The sequence below is a fragment of the Onychomys torridus genome, chromosome X, assembly GCF_903995425.1.
Source record: "Onychomys torridus chromosome X, mOncTor1.1, whole genome shotgun sequence".
In the NCBI taxonomy this organism is placed as follows: domain Eukaryota; kingdom Metazoa; phylum Chordata; class Mammalia; order Rodentia; family Cricetidae; genus Onychomys; species Onychomys torridus.
Window position 1 is genome coordinate 66,474,710 of NC_050466.1, and position 19,112 is coordinate 66,493,821.

At 37.4% G+C, this 19,112-nt stretch overlaps 1 non-coding gene across 1 annotated transcript; it reads right to left on the bottom strand.

The window, feature by feature from the left end:
* Positions 1-556: 556 nt before the first annotated feature.
* LOC118574959 lies at positions 557-658 on the bottom strand. The gene has a single exon (XR_004943822.1). It is a non-coding gene; the product is annotated as a U6 spliceosomal RNA (small nuclear RNA).
* Between the last annotated feature and the right edge of the window lie 18,454 nt (positions 659-19,112).

Consider the following 19,112-nt stretch of genomic DNA (forward strand, 5'->3'; position numbering starts at 1 on the left):
TGGAGTTGTGTAGCAGTCTAGTCATCTTTGTTTTACATCTAGTTTCCTCCTATGAGTGAGTACATACCATGTTTGTCCTTCTGAGTCTGGGTTACCTCACTCAGGAAGATTTTTTCCTAGATCCATCCATTTGCCTGCAAACCTCATGATGTCATTGTTTTTCTCTGCTGAGTAGTACTCCATTATGTATATGTACCATATTTTCTTTATCCATTCTTCAGTTGAAGGGCATCTAGGTTGTTTTCAGGTTCTGGATATTACAAACAAAGCTGATACAAACATAACTGAACAAATGCCCTTGTGGTATGATGGAGCATTCCTTGGGTATATGCCCAAGAGTGCTACAGCTGGGTCTTGGGGGAGATGGATTCCCAGTTTTCTAAGGAAGTGCTATATTGATTTCCAAAGTGGCTGTACAAGCTTGCATTCCCACCAGCAGTGGAGGAGAGTTCCCCTTGGTCCACATCCTCTCCAGCATAAGCTGTCTTCTGTGCTTTTGATCTTAGCCATTCTGACAGGTGTAAGGTGGTATCTCAAAGTCATTTTGATTTGCATTAAAAATATGGAACGCTTCACAAATTTGCATGTCATCCTTGTGCAGGGGCCATGCTAATCTTCTTTGTATTGTTCCAATTTTAGTATATGTGACACAAGGCAGGATAGGTAATGGTTGAATGCCTGTGCTGTGTATTGTTCTACCTCTGTCCTTCAAGACTGTGTATAAGCTGGCTGTGGAATAAACTCAGGGCTGTCTGGCATTGACTGGCAGGGCTTTGCACTCTTTTCTGTCTTTTTAATTGTCTCTACAATTCACATGCCTCTACCTAGCTACCCAACTGACTGTTGGCAGGCTCTGACATTTGGGGTAAAGTCTTTAGAGTCACATGTAGAGAACCATATCATCTGCAAATTGGGGTATTATGACTGCTTTCTTTCCCTCTTTATATCTCTTCTATTTCCTTTTCTTATTGTCTTATTGATGTAGCTTGAATAGGAGTGGAGAAAGGGGACATCCTTGCCTTGTTCCTGATGCTAATAGAAACTCTTTGATTTCTGCTCCATTTAGCACAACGTTGGACATAAATTTGTTGTATATTGCCTTTATTATTTTGAGAATGGTTTCTCCATCTCTCAACTCTTCCTGACTAATGTACAGATGATGGCATATTCTGTATCTAATTATTTGATCAGTAATTTATTCTTTTGAGTCTACTTGTGTAATGGATAATGTTTATTGATTTGTATGATTTAAATATCTCTGCATCTCTGGAATGAAATCAACTTGATTATGATGAATGTGTTTTTCTTTTTCTTTTTCTTTTGTATGAGCTTTAACTCTATTTGCCAGTATTTTATTGAGAATTTTTGCATCTATGTTTACTATGGAGATTGGTATGTGATTTTATTTTTTTTTCATCATTGTCTGGTTTGTGTATCATGGTAATACTGACTTCATAAAAAGAACTTAGGAGAATTGCTTCCTTTTCTTTTTCATGAACTATCTTGGATAGTATTGGTGTTATTATTCTTGGAAGTTCTGTTAGAATTCTGCAGTGAATCCATCTGGTCCCAGGCTTTTTTTAGTTGGGAGACTAATAAAATTAGTTGGGAGTCTTTCAATTATTGCTTCAATCTTGTTCCTGGTTATAGAGATATCTGCTTAAATTAATTGTTTCATCTTTGTTTAATTTTGGTATTCTGTATGCACATAGGGATTTGTTCATTTCTTTTTGATTTTTCAATTTCATGGAATATAAGTTTTTATATATGTCCTTATGATTTTCTTAATTTTGTTGGTATATGTTATAATATCTACCCTTTAAATTTTTGTTTTAGTAATTTGTGTATTCTCTTCTTTAATTTAGCAACAGGTTTATAAATCTTTTCAAAGAACTAAGTATTGTTTCATTGATTCTTCATATTTCTTTTGTTGTTGTTTCTATTTGATTAATTTCATCCCTGATTTTGATTATTTCTTTCTATGTACTATTTGAGTTTTGTTTGCTCTTGTCTGCCTCTCCTGCAATGGACTTCAAGTTAATGGGCTAAGAGAGGTGTAGAAGATTGGGATCAGGATCTGGAGGCCCCTCACCCGCTGGATGGGCTAGGAAGTTTGTAGCAAGTGCTTGGGGCCTGGGGATCCATACCTGTCAGCATAAGAGGCTGGCCAAAGAAGCTAGATAGACAGAGAAGTTTGTATCTGTTCTTAAAAATATTGTAATTTAGTATTCAAGCAAATCCCAAGAAGACCAAAGAGTTGCATGGGAATTTTTCGTATGTGACATCAATCAATTGTATCAGAGAGAGGAGTCAGCCCTATGAGGGAGTCTTTGATGGATTTCAACAGCACAGCCTACAAACTTAAAGTTCAGTGCATTGGAAACCTTTTTGTGCAACTATGTTACATGGGAAGCTTGTTAAAACAGAGATTTCCAGGTCCTCTTGGATCTATGGGTCATACTCTCCTGAACAGGGCCGAAGAAACATGGTCAAATGTTTCTAAGTGATTGGGATGCATTTAAATATAAACCAGGCTTATATTTAGAAACCATCTCTACATGTTAAGAGACAAGAATACACACAAGAGAGTTCTAGAATTGCTTATAAACTATATTCATAATTGATTGTTGGGTGTCACCCAAGTCAATATTGCTGGTAGCAGTGGTAAGAGAGGTCAAATAGAGAAGGTTGTGAAATTCATGGCCCTACTTCAATAAAGCAACACTATTTTTAATTTATTTGATATTTATTTATTCTATTTTAGTGTATGGGTGTTTGTCTATATGTCTGTCTGTGTATAATGTGTGAGAGGAACACTGTTTTTTTTTTCTGTCTTAATTGGTTATTTTTAAATGTTGAAACATCCTGATCTTGTCTATAGCAACAGTAAGGTGATATGTCCCCATATGTATAAAGGGTACATTTTAAATGTTATAGGATACTGTGAAGAGAGCTTTGACAAGAGGAATCTCAGGCTGCTTTTGTCCTATCCCCATTCCTACAGCACCATTTTACAAAGCCCTCATTTTTGGTGTGAGGGTCTGAGAATTAAACTAAGCTCTTGACATGGTAAGTGTTCACATGGGTAGGTTCACTGTTTTCATGTGATAAGGGAACTGTTTCATTCTTGCTAGATGTCAGTGAATGATAAGCATTAATAGGGGGCTCTTTGTGGCTGGAGACAAGCAGGGCAGTTGTTATAGCTGTTTAGTGCAGGGCTGAAGTTAGGAATATGGCCTTTTTGAGACAGAATTGGCAGGTAGTTTCTCTGGCCTTGGAAATAGTGGTGCTTTTCATGGGCATGTCATTAATTTTTTTCTTTATAGGTTCTGTGAAACTTGAAATTATATCCATTTTCTATATCAGTATTTTGAAAGATTCGAGCCTGCAGTGTTGGTCTACCTCTGGCATAAATGCCACTGAGTTTCAACTTTACTTTGGGCTCCCTCTTCCTTTCCTGTCATTATTTGTACTTTAGTTCACATTGTTCTTATTTTGGCTTTTTAAATTGTTGCTGTTTTCAAGTTACTGCATCACAGGATTTTTTTGGGGTGGGGGTATGGGGGTTAGCAGAGTAAATGCTTTCAAGTCCCTTTGAATCAAGGAAAGATAAAATGTGTATACACATTCATATACATTTACAGAGTTTAAGTGTGAAATTAGTGGGATGTGTTAGTTAAATTTTCTAGTTACTAACAGCGGTTGGAAATACCAGTAAGACTATAGCAGAATAACTTCATTAGAAAACTTAATGATTTTAACACCATAGTTGTTTATTTTTCTAAATGTAGTTTTTTGGTACTTAATTCTCATACTATTAAAATAGAGTATAACTAGATATATAGCAGGGATATTGTCAATTATTTTGTGAAGAGTCACAAACTCGAGGTAATATATGATAATTTATATTATGCCATGTGCTTGCTAATATATATATATATGTATATACATATACATTATATATATGTATATGTGTACACACACACACACACACACAAATGATTTTTTCTAAGTAAAATGAGATGTTAGACTAATTATTTTCAGCTATCACCAAGTTCTCAGCAGTTATTTTTTTCCCCTTGTATGTGATTGCCAACAATATTTCTACTTGAAAGGTGGGAACATTTGTGAGAAGAAGCAACTTGGTAATGAGTTGTAAAAACTGCTCTCATATCAGAAGATACTCTGAGTACAGTGAATTTCCCTAATGTGAATGAGAACTCCAAAAAGAAGCTGTGTCTGCAGAAACTGATTAAAACATCAGTACTGTGGAGAGACTGGAAAGTTATGAGGCTTATCTTACCTAATCTTGGACTAGCCTTAGTTCCCAAATAGCCATTCTTTGCCCACCTCTGTGTTGGAACTAATGTCTTTTGACTAATACATAGAAATGTTTTGGAATCTATTAACTTAGTTTGGCATTAGCTTCCCCCAATCCAGAAGCTAAGAACGTCATCAGATAACATTTTAGACCTATGGGAAAGTGTCCCTCATCTTGTTGTAGCCTCCTTTCTGAAGTACCTAACAGTATATTTTAATTTTGCTTTGATTTATGTTTTTCTTTGTCTGTAAAACTGTAAAATGTCATGACATTACTTCCAAATTGGAACCTGGAATTTGGTGAAACCTAAATATGTGATCCTGGGTCATGGTCATGGTTCCTTAAAATGGATCCAGAACAAACTATCATTCTCTTTAATATGACAATTGTGGTCTGTTTTGTTTTTGCATTAACGTTAACTTAATCACTATTGGCATGTCGCGTAGAGCAGACAAACAATGTTGATATGAAGACAAAAGCATTGATGCGTGATGTTCTTGTGCTTAAACTGTATGTTCTTGAAGGTCACAGTACTTTCTCTGTTGCAAAGAACTCTATCTTAAGCAGGAGAATATCCAATATTAATTTGAAAATATAGTGCTTGGAACTCTATTTAAGGTTAATGAATAATAAAAATAACCAATATCACAACTTCCTTTATGGTCAATGAAGCTATGTGCTAAAATGAAAGAAAACCAGACAATTCTTGTGCTAAAATTTAGCAATCTCTCTAATTTGAAGAGGGGTGTGTGTGTGTGTGTGTATGTGTGTGTGTGTGTGTGTGTGTGTGTGCATTCATGCAGGCAGGCATGTACATATGCTTACATGACTTTTCTCTCATTTCCCTCTTTCTGACATTGAAGGGTGTCTGATTTGGAGGAAAAGACATGTTTGAAAAATACAGCTTTAAAAACCCAAATTACAAGTTGTAGGCTGTTATTAGGATGTTAGAGTAGATGGTGGCAGAGGGACAAGGCAAATAAGTCACAATGAAATTCAGAGTTGAAAAGATATGCTGCCAAGAGATAACATGAGCTGCTAGCCCTGTTTTTTTTTTTTTAATAAAATGATTTCTGAGAGACTATTGAGCCAGAAAGGCAAATCACTGTCATAATTTAAAAATGCCGGTAGTCTGTAAATCCCTAACTGGGGACAGAAAGCAATTTATGATGAACATTAGGATTATCACTTAAAAATAAGAAAGTTGGCCAGATGTGGTGTCTTATGTCTACCATCTCAGGTCTTAGGAGACTGAGACAGGAGCGTTGCTGGGAGTTTGAGGCCAGCCTGGGCTATAGAGTGGGGCTCTGTCTCAAAAGCAAGCAGCAACTAAGCAAATAAACACCAAAATAAAAGAAAGTCAAAGGAAAGAGGACCACAGTGAATGCATGGTGGTAATTCCTAAAGTTCTCCTGCTTTCCTTCCTTTGATCTACTTTCTTTCTTTTTTGTAAGACAGGGTTTCTCTGTGTAGCCTTGGCTATCCTGGAACTCACTCTGTAGACCAGGCTGGCTCAGATATCCACCTCTGCCTTCTGAGTGCATGTCTCACCATTAGCTTCCTTTGGTCCACTTTTAGGCAGTATAGTTTTCATTAGGATTAGCCAGCAGTACTGCAAATCAAATCTCTCTTGCAGCAGTGCTTAGCTCAAAGCCATACAATTTTATAGGTAAAATAAAACATTTCACCTTTGATGCTTTTATTTCTATTTCATTTTCTCTCTCCTCAAATCAGATCATTATTGAATGACTTCACAATCTAGTGACTATGACTTTGTGTGCAGATGTAACCAGGGGACATGTCTGAAGTGTCTGCAATAGGAATTGACCTATTTCTTCAGAAACAGAGATAGCTGATAAAGCTGTCAATGTGGGGCTGAGTGAGTAAGTTGCTCTGTTGGACAGATGTATTTGTATAAATGGGCATGATGGAAGGTCAGGATAAATACCTTTTGTCTATATTGTTTGCTGAAAGGCTTTTCAAATGCTATGTTAACTTAAAATAGTAGTGATCATTCCAAAACAGTAAAGATTTTTTCAGAGAAGATTCACAGAATCATTGTAAAGATACACAAAGAAATCTCATCTATTATAAGCATCGTGTTATCAATGTTGATAAATAATTAAGGCAAACTCTGTATTTTTCTCTATTTTTCCTAATGTCAATTTCATAGTCTGTGATCTCTCCTAAAACACATTACATTAGGTCATAATGTCTCCTTACTTACCTCTAGGCTGTGACCACTCCTTAGACTACCTTCCCCCTTATCTTTTAAAGTTACTAACATACGTTCACTATAGAGAATGATGTGCTTTATTATGACGTTTTCTTACACATATGTTGGTCATAGTCAACCTTCCTTATTCTCTTCTTTTTCCCCTTCCTGCTTATCTTGCTTCTCTTTACAAAAAGCTTCCCTTTGTGTTCTCTCACCTCTGTCTTCCCCTTCCCTCCTTTTCTCCCTTCCTCTCTTTCCTCCCACCCTTCCTACTCCTTTCCTCCCTCTCCCCCTTCATGTTTGTTTATAATATAGAGTCTGCCAGTGAAACAAAACATGCATTTTATTTATTTATTTATTTGTTTGTTTTTAAATCTGGCTTATTTCTCTTAACATGATGATCTATGGTTTTAATGGGACCGTTATATGTAGAATGTCACTCAAGTTGATGTTTTTCATGATTACTATGGGATAACATAGAAGGAAAATCACAAAGCCAAATTGCTATTCTCTTCTCATTGTATTTGTGAGTCCATGCTATCAATATGACTTCTGTGGATGTTGAAAAATTTCTTCCTTTTTCTTTTCCCCTACTATATTGGACTCTATGAAAGGAAGACACCATGTATAATAAACTCACACTTCAAGATTAAGGATGTATGCTTCAACTCCTCAATGGCAGAGTATTTACAAAAATAATTATTTATTAGGCCAATTTATTTATGTCAGTGTTAATTCATCTATATTTGTATCATTCTTTCGATGATGATCCAATATTATGATTATTATTTGCTCAAATTGCTCTTCCTCTTTCATTTAGTAGTTTCATCCATATGAAACACCACACCCATTGTTTGTAGTTATTTGGATTTATTTCTTTGGGTTTGGTTTGTTTGGATGATTTTTGGTTTGTTTTCAGACACGGTCTAACCATGAAGACCTGCCTATGCCTCACCAGTGCTAGGATTAAAGGTTTGTGCCACCATCAGCGTTATTTGCATTGGTTTTGAAAGGATTCTATTAACCTTCTTGTTTTGTAAATTATCTTAGGCTAATTTGCATGTGAGTGCAGGTATTCTCAGGGAAGCCAAAAGCACCTCTCTAATCCCCTGGAGCTAGAGTTACAGATGGTTGCAAACCACTCAATACTGGTGCTAGGGACTAAGTTCAGGTCTTATGCAAGAGCAGTACATGCTATTAACTGCCATGATTCTTCATTTCTGTAACAATGCTTTTGTTTTTTAGTATTTTGTTTTGATTTTTATCACAACTTTCCTCTTTGCTTATTTTAACTATTCTTACATGTTGTTTTCTTGTTCCATAATCATGTTGAGCCCTTGTTATATTATTTAAAGTTACTTTAAATACACTGCCTGCTAAATCCAATATCTGGGTCATATCTGAATCTGATTCATGTATATCTGTCTATCTGTCATCTCTATGTATCTATGTATCTATGTATCTATGTATCTATCTATGTATCTATCTATGTATCTATCTATCTATCTATCCATCTATCTATGTATCTATCTATGTATCTATGTATCTATCTATCTATCTAGAGCAGACTCCTTAGACTTTCCTGGTTTTATTTTTTGGCACAACTTGAACTTTTTCATTGAAGTTTGGATATCCATTAGGTAAATAAGCCCTGGATAAATAGACTTCTCTTGTGAGAATTTATGCTAATCTGACTAGCAGCTTCGTTTTGGTTTAGATTTGTTGTACCTATAGGTCCCAGAGCCTTCAAATTCCTCTATTGCCTCTGGTTTTGTCTCATCTGTTGAGTTTGCATGTCTATAAGTGCTTCTCAGAGAAAAATCTACATTATCAAACTCTTGCAGCTGTCATCCACTATTCTTAATGTTATAAACCTTGTGGGATGGCAATAATGAGGGAATGAAGTGAAGCATTTGACATTTTTTTTTCAGTTACAGCTCAGTCTTTTGCTAGACCTGCGTGTCTGATCTGTGATAATTGCCTGTGTTTCCTCTCATATGTAGTTCTGTCCTTGTTCCCAATTAAGTGTGGCAGAAAGGCTAAAAGGGGATGTTGTGAAAAGATCTCTGAGACAAGGTTCCTGTGAATTACTAGACCAATGATTTGTTATGGAGACAGCTCTGAATACATTGTAGCAAGATGGCTCTTATATTCAACCTGTCCTTGCTCTAGTGGATTATTCCTTGGCTCTTTATCATTAGAGAGATCTTACCTAGGATCATGGAGCCCTTCTTAAGACAGCAATACCCCAGAGTTTCTCAGACTACTCTATGCTTAGCATCCACCTGTTTGTCAAAATTACTGTGACACTTCCAGCTCATGGCTCCAATGACTTCTGTTCTAGGTAAGCAGAACTTGCCTATAATTTTCTGGGTTTGACTGTGTCTCCAAATTTCAATATGGGAATTTTCCCTGACATCTTAGTTTTGATGAGGCTAAGAAAATCTGTGGTATTTCATTTGTCCAGTTTATTAGTCTCTCAAGGATGGGAGTAATGTCCTTTAAGCTTTCTGCATGTTGGAGCCCAAACAAGGAATTATTATGACTATTTTTTCCTGCAGTGTTGGGAGTGGAACTACATACTATACAAGTGCTCTACCACTGTGCTATAGCTGTGGATCTATTATGATTATTTTTAAGAAAAACATTACTGAAAAATTGTATAACACTTCAGAAAAATTATTTTACAGATAAGCCAGTAGGACTTTTTATATCTAAATTTGTACATACAAGATCACATGTTTGCAGACCTAAATAGTTCTAAATCTAGTGCATCTTCATTTCTCTGAAGATGGACTAACAAAATGATCTAATCAATATTTCTTCATACATATGTTTATATATTAGCATTATTCCTATTTTAAAATTTGTGCCTTCACTTTGGGAACATTATATATAGAAAACTGGGTAATTGTACAGTATGTTATTATTATTACTTTAGCCCTTTTATTAATTTATTATTTTGCCCTCAGTTTTGTTTTCCCATTTTCTAACTCACAGCCCTGATAAAAGTGATAAAACTAGGGATATAGCTCAGTGGGAATGTGGTTGTCTAGCATGCGTAAGGCTTCACAATATTCCCAGTGCCATACATACAAAGAGATTTATGTATATTTTATTGCAAGATTTTATTTCCTAAAAGCACTTTTAGGTACACATGAAAACTGAAGGAGGGACAGGGTTCCTACCCATCCATTCAGTGACACTTCACATGCATAGCATCCCAGATTATCTACATTCCTTCTATAGTGATGACTTTGCTACTACCAATGAAACTATGCTGCTGCATGTCTTTTTATTTACCTTTTTGAAAAAATGTATCTTGCATTATGTACAAAGGTTTTTAAGTTTCCCAATTGCTATTTTCTTAAATAGTTTATTCTATTTTATTTTATTTTCAGTACTGTGTTTTAAATATAAAACCATATTGCTTATGATTTGTTGGTTCAAAATACTACATGGTATTCCAACTTTATCAGTTTTGTAAACAAATATATTGTGTGGCCAATAAGATGACTTTGCAGTTTTTTGTTTTTTCTTTCTTTTGATTGTCTGATTCATTCATCATTATTTCATGCACATCATCTCATGTAACTAATGCAGATTCACAATAGGGCTTTTAATGACCACATAATATAGTCCCCTTACTTATATGCATTCTACTTTGGTTTCTATTTTATTTATTATTATAAACAGTGCCTTGGAAAAAATTCTCCTGTAGGGATTTTTTTTCCATTTGTGAAATTATTTCTTCAAAGTAAATGCATTTTACTTCATTTAGATTAGGTCACATTTTATACCATCTTCAAAATTCATGCTTTTTTCAACTACTTCATTCTCCCCAGTGATGTAAGAGATATGAGATTTCAAGTTTAAAAAAACATCAATTAATACCAATACTTTTTGAAAAACTATATGGAAACCTACCATAGAAGCTTCCTGAAATACAAACATATATGAAAAGAATTTAAATGAAGTCACCATATAATGGGGAGACAGAACACCTACTAGATTCCTATGACTATGACACCAAGTCAGACTTCTAGTTCCAGGAATGGGTTTGAACTTGTTGAGTTATTGGTGAAAAGGCCACATAGACCTCATCCCCAAACCTCCCAGACTATTGCCAAGGCTACTGGTTACTCTCCATACCCCGATAGTAAAGCCTCTTCCTGAAGACAACACTTAACCTAGTCAACAAACACAGAGAAGTCAACCTGCTACCTAAATAGAAGCTTTACCCCTACAGATTAGTATTTATGGTACTGGAAAATTCTTTGCACACTACAGGAGGATAAATATAATCATCAATATCACCCAGCTATAATTCATGAGACCTACGATAGTGACCTGTTTGCAAGATACACTTGTGAAATAGTGGCACTATTGTTATGGGAGTAGCTAACTAAGTTTTGATTGGATAACTCATACCTGACACTGCTAAAGTGAGCAAGAACCTGGGACTAGATAGGTCATGATCCTAGGGAAAATAGTACTATTACTCTGTTAAAGGAACATAGCAATAAAATGCAAATAAATCAGTGAAGAACCAAAGCACCTCCATTTTAAGCAAGGCACTAACCCCAGTTTGAAACAGGCCTGAGTTTTGAATTCTCAGAACTGCTGATATCAAGTTAATCATGTGATGGTGACTGTGTGAACATGGATTGTCCTGATCCTGGTCTCCATGGTGATTGTTTAACCACAGAATGTCCCGACCTGAGGGCAGCCAGTGAGAAATGGAGATGGGCAACCAACCACCTACCAGTAAAGTAAAGATAAGGTTTCTGGAAAGTCCCCAGAAGTGAGCCAATCAGAATTGTACCCGTACTAGCACCACTAACTGATGTAACCTTGTGGTTTTTGTCTTTAAAAACTGAGATTACAGAGGGGCAAACACCTCCTCCAGCCTCCACTGTGTTGGATGGCTTGACAGGGTCCCTACCTAGGCTTGAATTGCTCCCCAATAAAGCCTTACTTTTGCATTCTGGTAAGCTTGTCTTCAGTGGTCTCTCTGGGGATTCCGATATGGCCACAACATCAGTGCTTTGCTCATTCCTCATCAGAGGAGATTCTTCTTGCAGTATATGGGAAATAACAGAGTGCCCCACAACTGGAAAATGTGCAGAGTGAGAGACTTTCAAGCACTCAGCCCTAAATGGGATGTCATCATCAAATGTTTCCTTTTCATGGCTCAGGGAGCTATGCAAAAGAGGCTGCAGAATGATTGTAAGAGCTAGAGAGAATAGAAAATAGCAAGGAAACAATACCTTCCAGAGACAATGGGACTAATGCACATATGAACTCAGAGCCTGTGACAGCATAGACAAGATCTGTACAGGATCAAACTAAGCAAAGTCCAAGCACTGAGAAGGAGAAATAGACACAAATTGCCACCCCTAACCAATTTACAGTTGATACCGGCTGAGAAAGGGAAAATCAGTTTCCTATAATGGGATGTCCCTGGCTATAACAACTATACTCTGGGGATGGCAGAATACCCTAACTGTCATCATAGAACCCTCATCCAGTGACTGATGGAAGCAGATGCAGAGATCCATGGCTGGGTCCCACACAGACCTCCAGGAATCCAATCAATGAGAGAGGGATTCTAAGAGCAAGAGATATCGAGACCATGATTGAAAAAAAGAGACAACTAGCCAAACTTGTGGAAACATATGAACTGTGGACCAATAGCTGAGGAGCTCCCATGGTACTGGACTAGGCCCTCTGGATAAGTGAGATAATTGTTTAGCTTGAACTGTTTAGGGGGCCCCCAGGCAGTGGGACCAGGACCTATCCTGGTGCACGAGCCGGCTTTTTGGAGCCTAGTGCCTATGGTGACATACTTTGTGCAGTCTTGGTGCAGGGTGGAGGGGCTTGGACCTGCCTCAACTGAATGTACCAGGCTGTGCTCACTCTCCATGGGAGACCTTGCCTTGGAGGAGGTGGGAATGGGCGAGGTGGGCTGGGGGGAGGCTTGGGGCAGGAGGAGGGAGGACAGGGGAATCTATGGTTGGTATGTAAAATGAATAGAAAACGTCTTAATAATAAAAAAAGAATGGTTGGGCAGCACAAAACAGACTCCATATTTCTTGTGTGGACATTTTGTTTTATTTTTGGCATGTTTGTCTTATTGTGTTTTGTTTGTTTTGGTTTTCATTGTGTGTGTGTGTGTGTGTGTGTGTGTGTGTGTGTGTGTGTGTGTGTGTGTGTGTGTTGGGAAAGAGGAAGAAGGAGTGAGGATGGAGAGAACACATGAAGCTGAATGGGAAGGGAGGCAAGGAGGATATGGGAAGATTTGGGGAAAGGGAATACATGATCAAAATATATTGTATTTTTTTTTTTAAATAAAAAACAACTTTATGAACATTGGCATTGGAAGAAGGATTCACAAAAGAGAGATAGATTACTCTGCTCTCGTAAGCAAGATGATGAGGAAATATTTATGTATGTGTATTGACAATATGTAAAAAGCTTCCTTTTGTGATCTCTCACCTCTCTCCCTTCTCTTCTTGTGTATTTGTACACTTCATGGTTCACTTCCCTGTACTTCACTGTGGTCACTGTTTTCCATTGCAGGTCCTCAGAGCATCTTGGTGATTCCCTGGTTAGGAAGACGTACCCTCCACCTCTTTTCTTTACTTTGTGGTAGAATAAATGCAAATAAATAAGCTGTCAGAGAGAAGTTTGCATACATAGAGAAAAATTAGAGTCCACACCGGTTCACATGGAACCAGCTTCTGTTCCCAGTGTTGTTGATCTTGATACTGAATGGGTCAAAATTATTTTAGAAGAATGTATTCCCCCATATTACAACTCAGAAATATGTGTGCCAAGAAACTTATGTGGTGTATCTGCTTTCTGAAGATATTTTTGGCCAAGATTCGAAAACTAACAAAATGTAGACATTGGTATGCATTCTTAAATAAATCAAATGTTTCCTTGTTTCAATTATAACATGATTTTTTTTATATTTTATGGAAGTGATTAATAAATTTATAATGTGTGTGAGAGAGATGTATATGTATGGTATATGTATGTATGCGTGTAGATATATAGGTATGCTTGCATGAGTGGAAGCCAGAGATCAATATTGGGTATCTTCCTCAATCATTTCTCACCTTACCTTTTTAGACAGGGTCTCTTCACTGAATTTGGAGCTCATCAATTAGGCTAGACTGGCTGGCTAATGAGGTCCAGGCATCTGTCTCTTCTTTTCCTTCCTTGAGGTAATAAAGGTGTGGAGATCAAACTTGGGTTCTTATGTTTGCACAGCCAGCATTTTACTGACTAGGACAACTCTCCAACCTCAACTTTGTATTATTTTAAGTTGTAGGGCTGGGATAGTTTGATATAGTGAGGCTAGGAAGATGAGAATACATACAAAGGTATATTATCAGCAGATTCATAAAAGGAATGATCCCTTTTAACTCGTGTGCATTAATTTGCCACTCTAGTTAATTTCTTCATAGTCACGATATCAGCAAGATAGTATATATTTTCAAACTCTGCTTCCCTATTCTAAATAGAATAAGATCTTTCAATGGTGTGCTATATATCTAAGAATATTGAATTGTCAAAGCATGGCACTTATATAAGATTATTTGTTGAATTAGTGATTGCAAACACAAGAAAACAAAACACAGCACATGGGGTTATAGAGAAAAATACTTTCTTAGAGAAAAGAATTATGTGTTATTGGTTTTCATGGGTATAGATGTAACTATTTTCTAGCCTATGAGATCTTCCAGATTTATAAAATCACACTGATGGATAAATTTTAATAATCTCATCTTGAGAATCAAATGGAAAATGTTTAAACATAGGTTTACAGAGTCCCATTTTATTATATATTGCATATTATATACCAAGTTAAAATCATTCATTTATGATAACATTTCTCCACTAAAGTAAAAGCATTTGGCATACAGGATCTTAATATGTAGGTCTGAGTTGGCCTAGAACTCCCATTCTACCTTCCTCAGTCTCTTGAGTGTGAAGCTTACAGATGTGCACAATTATACCTAGATCAAAATGGGAATACTTTACAGTAACACTTGTAATTACACAAATAATCAAGGTCAGGGTAATGTATGAACCGTAGAATGGAATTCAATTTTTGATATAACTAAGATATCAGAATTTTTATGACATTTCTAACTTCTAACCTTTATGTGCACCTTGCTATAGCCAAGGGACTGCACCACGTACTTTACAAATATATTTTTTTAAAAATATGTATGTAATACAAATGAAGTTACACCACTTGGGGTGATTCTACCCAAAGAGCCATAGACTGTGTAACACCCCCAGTGTCAGGCATGGAAAACCTCCCTTTGAGTAGCTGGTCAGTAGGGTTAAAGAAACTTGGCAAATAATTTACACTATCATTGTTTCCCTTGCTTACCTTCCAGAACTTGAAGGTAAGACTCTACTGCTGAAGATATCACACACATCTGATACAGGAATTAGAGGAATGAGTTGCAAGTGACCTGGAGTCTTCTCTGAGGATTATTTCTGAAGTATTGGAAGGTACTATGCAAGCTGCTAAGGGAAAAAGACAGTCAACAGTCCTACCCAGTTGTAATTCTACCACAACAACAATTAGCTAACTAATCTATTCCTAATGGTGCAATAGTGACACCTTTGTCTTGGGAGTAGCCAATAGCTGTCTATTTGGACTTAAGGCCTACTCAAAAGGAGGCAATTCATTCTTGGTACTGTGAACCTAACCAACTACCTCTGGTATAGAGGCCATGAATCCTAGAGGAGAACCTACTACTGCCACTTTCCCAAACCAATATAATTCCAAATTGCATTCTAAATATATATCATTATAACCAGAGATAAACATAAGCTCTCACCCCTCATCAAAGAAGATATGTATTTTTTTGCAACAGACAGGAAATCCATAACTGATCAAAATAAAGAGAACAATTGTTTGTGGGGTATCAATTTCCAGTTGAAACATCTCCAGCACAACCTGTACATTAAAGGTTTAGGTAACATCAAGGGAGAGGAGACAGAAGGATTGTAAGATTAATAGGGTCAGGGCATCCACAGAAGATGGTGTCTTCTATATATGACAGGGAACTGCATCCATGAAATCTTAACAACATGGCTGCCTATATAAGACCTGCATGACAACAATACCAGTTGATGTGCCAGGGTAGCTGGGAGGAAGATCACAAGACTCTTTTTCCAGATGAAGAGGTATAGGAAATCAATGGCTGCTAAAAGAGGAAGAACTAGTTTTCTCCAGGGATGAGCTCCCTGATAGGTTATCCAATTCCAGGAGGTCAGTCTTAAACAAATGAGCAACACTAGATTAAATTATCAGGTTGTATTCATACATATACATATATGTAACAATAATAAGAAGGGGTCATGGATTTGGGGTATAGCAGGACAAGGGCACAGGAATTGAAGTGGGGAGAAGGTTGGGTAGAAATGATATAAATATACCATACATGGGACATTTGAGAGGCAATGAAGAAACAGTGCAGTAAAAATACCCTGGAATCTGAGAGTGAACCCAGTGAAGTTTCCTAGTAATGGGGGATATGGAGCCAGAACTGGCCATCTTTTATAACTAGGCAAGGTCCCTAGCAGTGGGACTGGGACATCAACCCAGCCACAAAACCTTTGACATACAATCTCTCCTGCCTGCAAGATGTACTGGGGTAATGGTGGTGCAGGACTTATGGGAATGGCCAAACAATGACTGGTCCAATTTGAGGCCCACACTGCCATGAGAGAGCCCATGCATGATAATGTCTGGATGGCTAGGACCCAGAGGCAAGGCAGCCTAGAAACCCAGGATAGAACCAAATATGACTGGCAAAAAAGTCAATGTATTGATCCCTAATTATATTCTGCTATACTCATAGATCTATGCCTAGCCCAATTGTGATCAAGTGGGGTTTCATTCAGCAACTGATGGGAGCAGATGCAGATACGGATAGCCAAACAATAGGTGAAGCCAGAGGAACCATATAGAAAGTGGGGAGGAAGGACTGTGGGATCCAGAGGGGCTGAGGACACTATGAAAACATAGCCCACAGAATCAACTAAGTGGGGCTCATAGGGGTTCACAGAGACTGAATCGGCAAACATAGATCCTGTATGGCTATGATCTAGGTCTTCTGCATATATGTTATGGTTGTATAGCTTAGTGTTCTTGTGTGACTCTCAACAGTGAGCAAAAGGTGTTTCTGACTGTTTTGCCTGTGCTTGGGACCCTTTTCCTCCTACTAGGTTGCTTCATCCATCCTTGGTATGAGGGTTTGTGTCTATTCTTATAACTTGTCATGCCATGTTTAGTAGATATCCCTATTCTTTTCTGAAGGGAAATGGAAGATGAGTGGATCTGGGGGACATGGAAATGGGGGACTGAGAGGAGTGCAGGGAGGGGAAACTGTGGTCAGAATGTAATATATGAGAGAAGAATAAAAGTTAAAAAAATTCTCAAAAATATTTTAAAAACTAAAACTCTCAAAAAATGAAATAAATATAAATGGGGCTTATTTTGAATATTTGCAGCAACACTTTGAGAAGTTTTGTTATCTGCATTTTTTAAAGCAAGGAAATTGAGGCACAGTGATGATAGGTAACTTGTCTTGGCTTTAGAGAACTTCAGCCTCCTGTAAAATGTCATGAAGGGAATTGGCAGAGTGTTAGTCCATTCCAGGATTGTTAAGATGAGGGATGTACCAGCAGGAAGGCAGACTACAGGCCCTGAGGTAGGAACAAAAGAAAACACTTTCAGCCACCCATAGATTTGAAAGGGTAGCAAGATTCTGGCATACTCATAATCGAGGCCACCCAATTCTAGAGGATATGAGCATAAGACCTTTGATAGAAGAAAATTGCCACATGAAAAGAGGAAGGTAATTGTGGTCAAAATGAAGATTGATTGTTTTGGGCTTGGACTGTGTACCTTTGGCTAATGAAACTCACTGGTGAAAAGGGAAATTTCTTTCCTTTGGGAGCTAAAATATGTCAAATAATTTCTGAGATGAGAGCAAGTACAATCTTTGCTGGAATAGGGTGATCAGCTAGAAAGTATAGTCTTAATGCCAAAGAGCAATCATCAAAGGCAGGAAATAAATTCTGCTACTATTTGATCCCTATAACAACAATATAAACAGAAGTGGCACACAGACACATGGGGAAAGAGATCATTAGAGAAATAGCAAAAGCAGAGGCACTTGTTAATTCATTTAATGTAGAACAGAAAAACATGGAACTGTTTCATCAAATTTTTTTAATAATCCTGGCTCTTTTAAAAATTCTTTTATTTTTGAGATAATAATAAAATTATATCATTCCCCCTACCCTAAACCCTCTTGTATACCTCTCCTTCTTCTCTTCAAACTTCATGGCCTCTTTTTCATTAATGGTTGTTACATGCTGTAGCTGGAGAGTTTCTCTCCAGCTCCTGCCAAGCCCCAACAGCCCACTTATAAAATAAACACACAAACTCTTATATTATTAAACCGTTTGGCTCAGGCTTCTAGCTATCTAGTTTTTACATCTTAAATTAACCCATTTTTATAAATCTATACCTTGTCACATGGCTCATGGCTTACCAGTATCTTACATGTTGGTACTCATGGTAGTGGCTGGCAGCATCTCTTGACTCAGCCTTTCTGTTCCCAGAATTCTCTTCTCTGTTTGTCCCACCTATACTTTCTGTCTGGCTACTGGCCAATCAGCATTTTATTTATACAGAGCAATATCCACAACAACATGCATATGTGGATATTGTGGTAGTTTAAAAGAAAATGGTCCACAAAGGGAGTAGCACTATTAGGAGGCATGCCTTCTTGGAGGAAGTGTGTCACCATGGGGGTGGGCTTTAAGGTTTCCTTTACTCAAGCTTCCCTCAGTGTGACAGTCAACTTCTTGTTGCCTGCAAGATGTACAACTCTCAGCTACTCCAGCACCACATCTGCCTGCATGCTGTCATCCTCCTTGCTATGGTGATAATGGACCAAACCTTTGAAACTGTAAGCAAGCCACCCCAGTTAAATGTGTTTGCTTTGTTTTGTTTTGTTTTAAGAGTTGCCGCGGTCATGGGCATCTTTTCACCGAAGTTGGTAACAGGGACTGGGGTATTGCTGTGATGGGAATTTGGACTTTGGAAATTTGGGTTTGGACAGCAGTGGAATGATTTAAAGCACTGCTTAGTGGACAATACTAGTAGGAACATGGAAGACAATGGTGTTAAGAATGACTTGAACTGTGGGGGGCTCACTCAAAACATTTCAGAACAGAATAATTTTAGTATGTTGCCTAGAGATCATTCTTGTGATATTTTGGTGAAGAACGTGGCTGCTTTTGCCCTTGCTTGAAGAGCCCACCTGAGGCTAAAGCAAAGAATTTGGATTAATTCCATTGGCAGAGGAAATCTCAAAACAACCTAGTACAGACTCTGTCGTGTGTTTTTTAGTAATTTAGTAACATAATAACTCTAAGATTTATAATGAAAAAGAGCAAGCTGAGCAGGGTAAATTACAAAATGAAAATTTTGAGGAGATAAAGAGCACCAGGAAGTATAATAGAGCT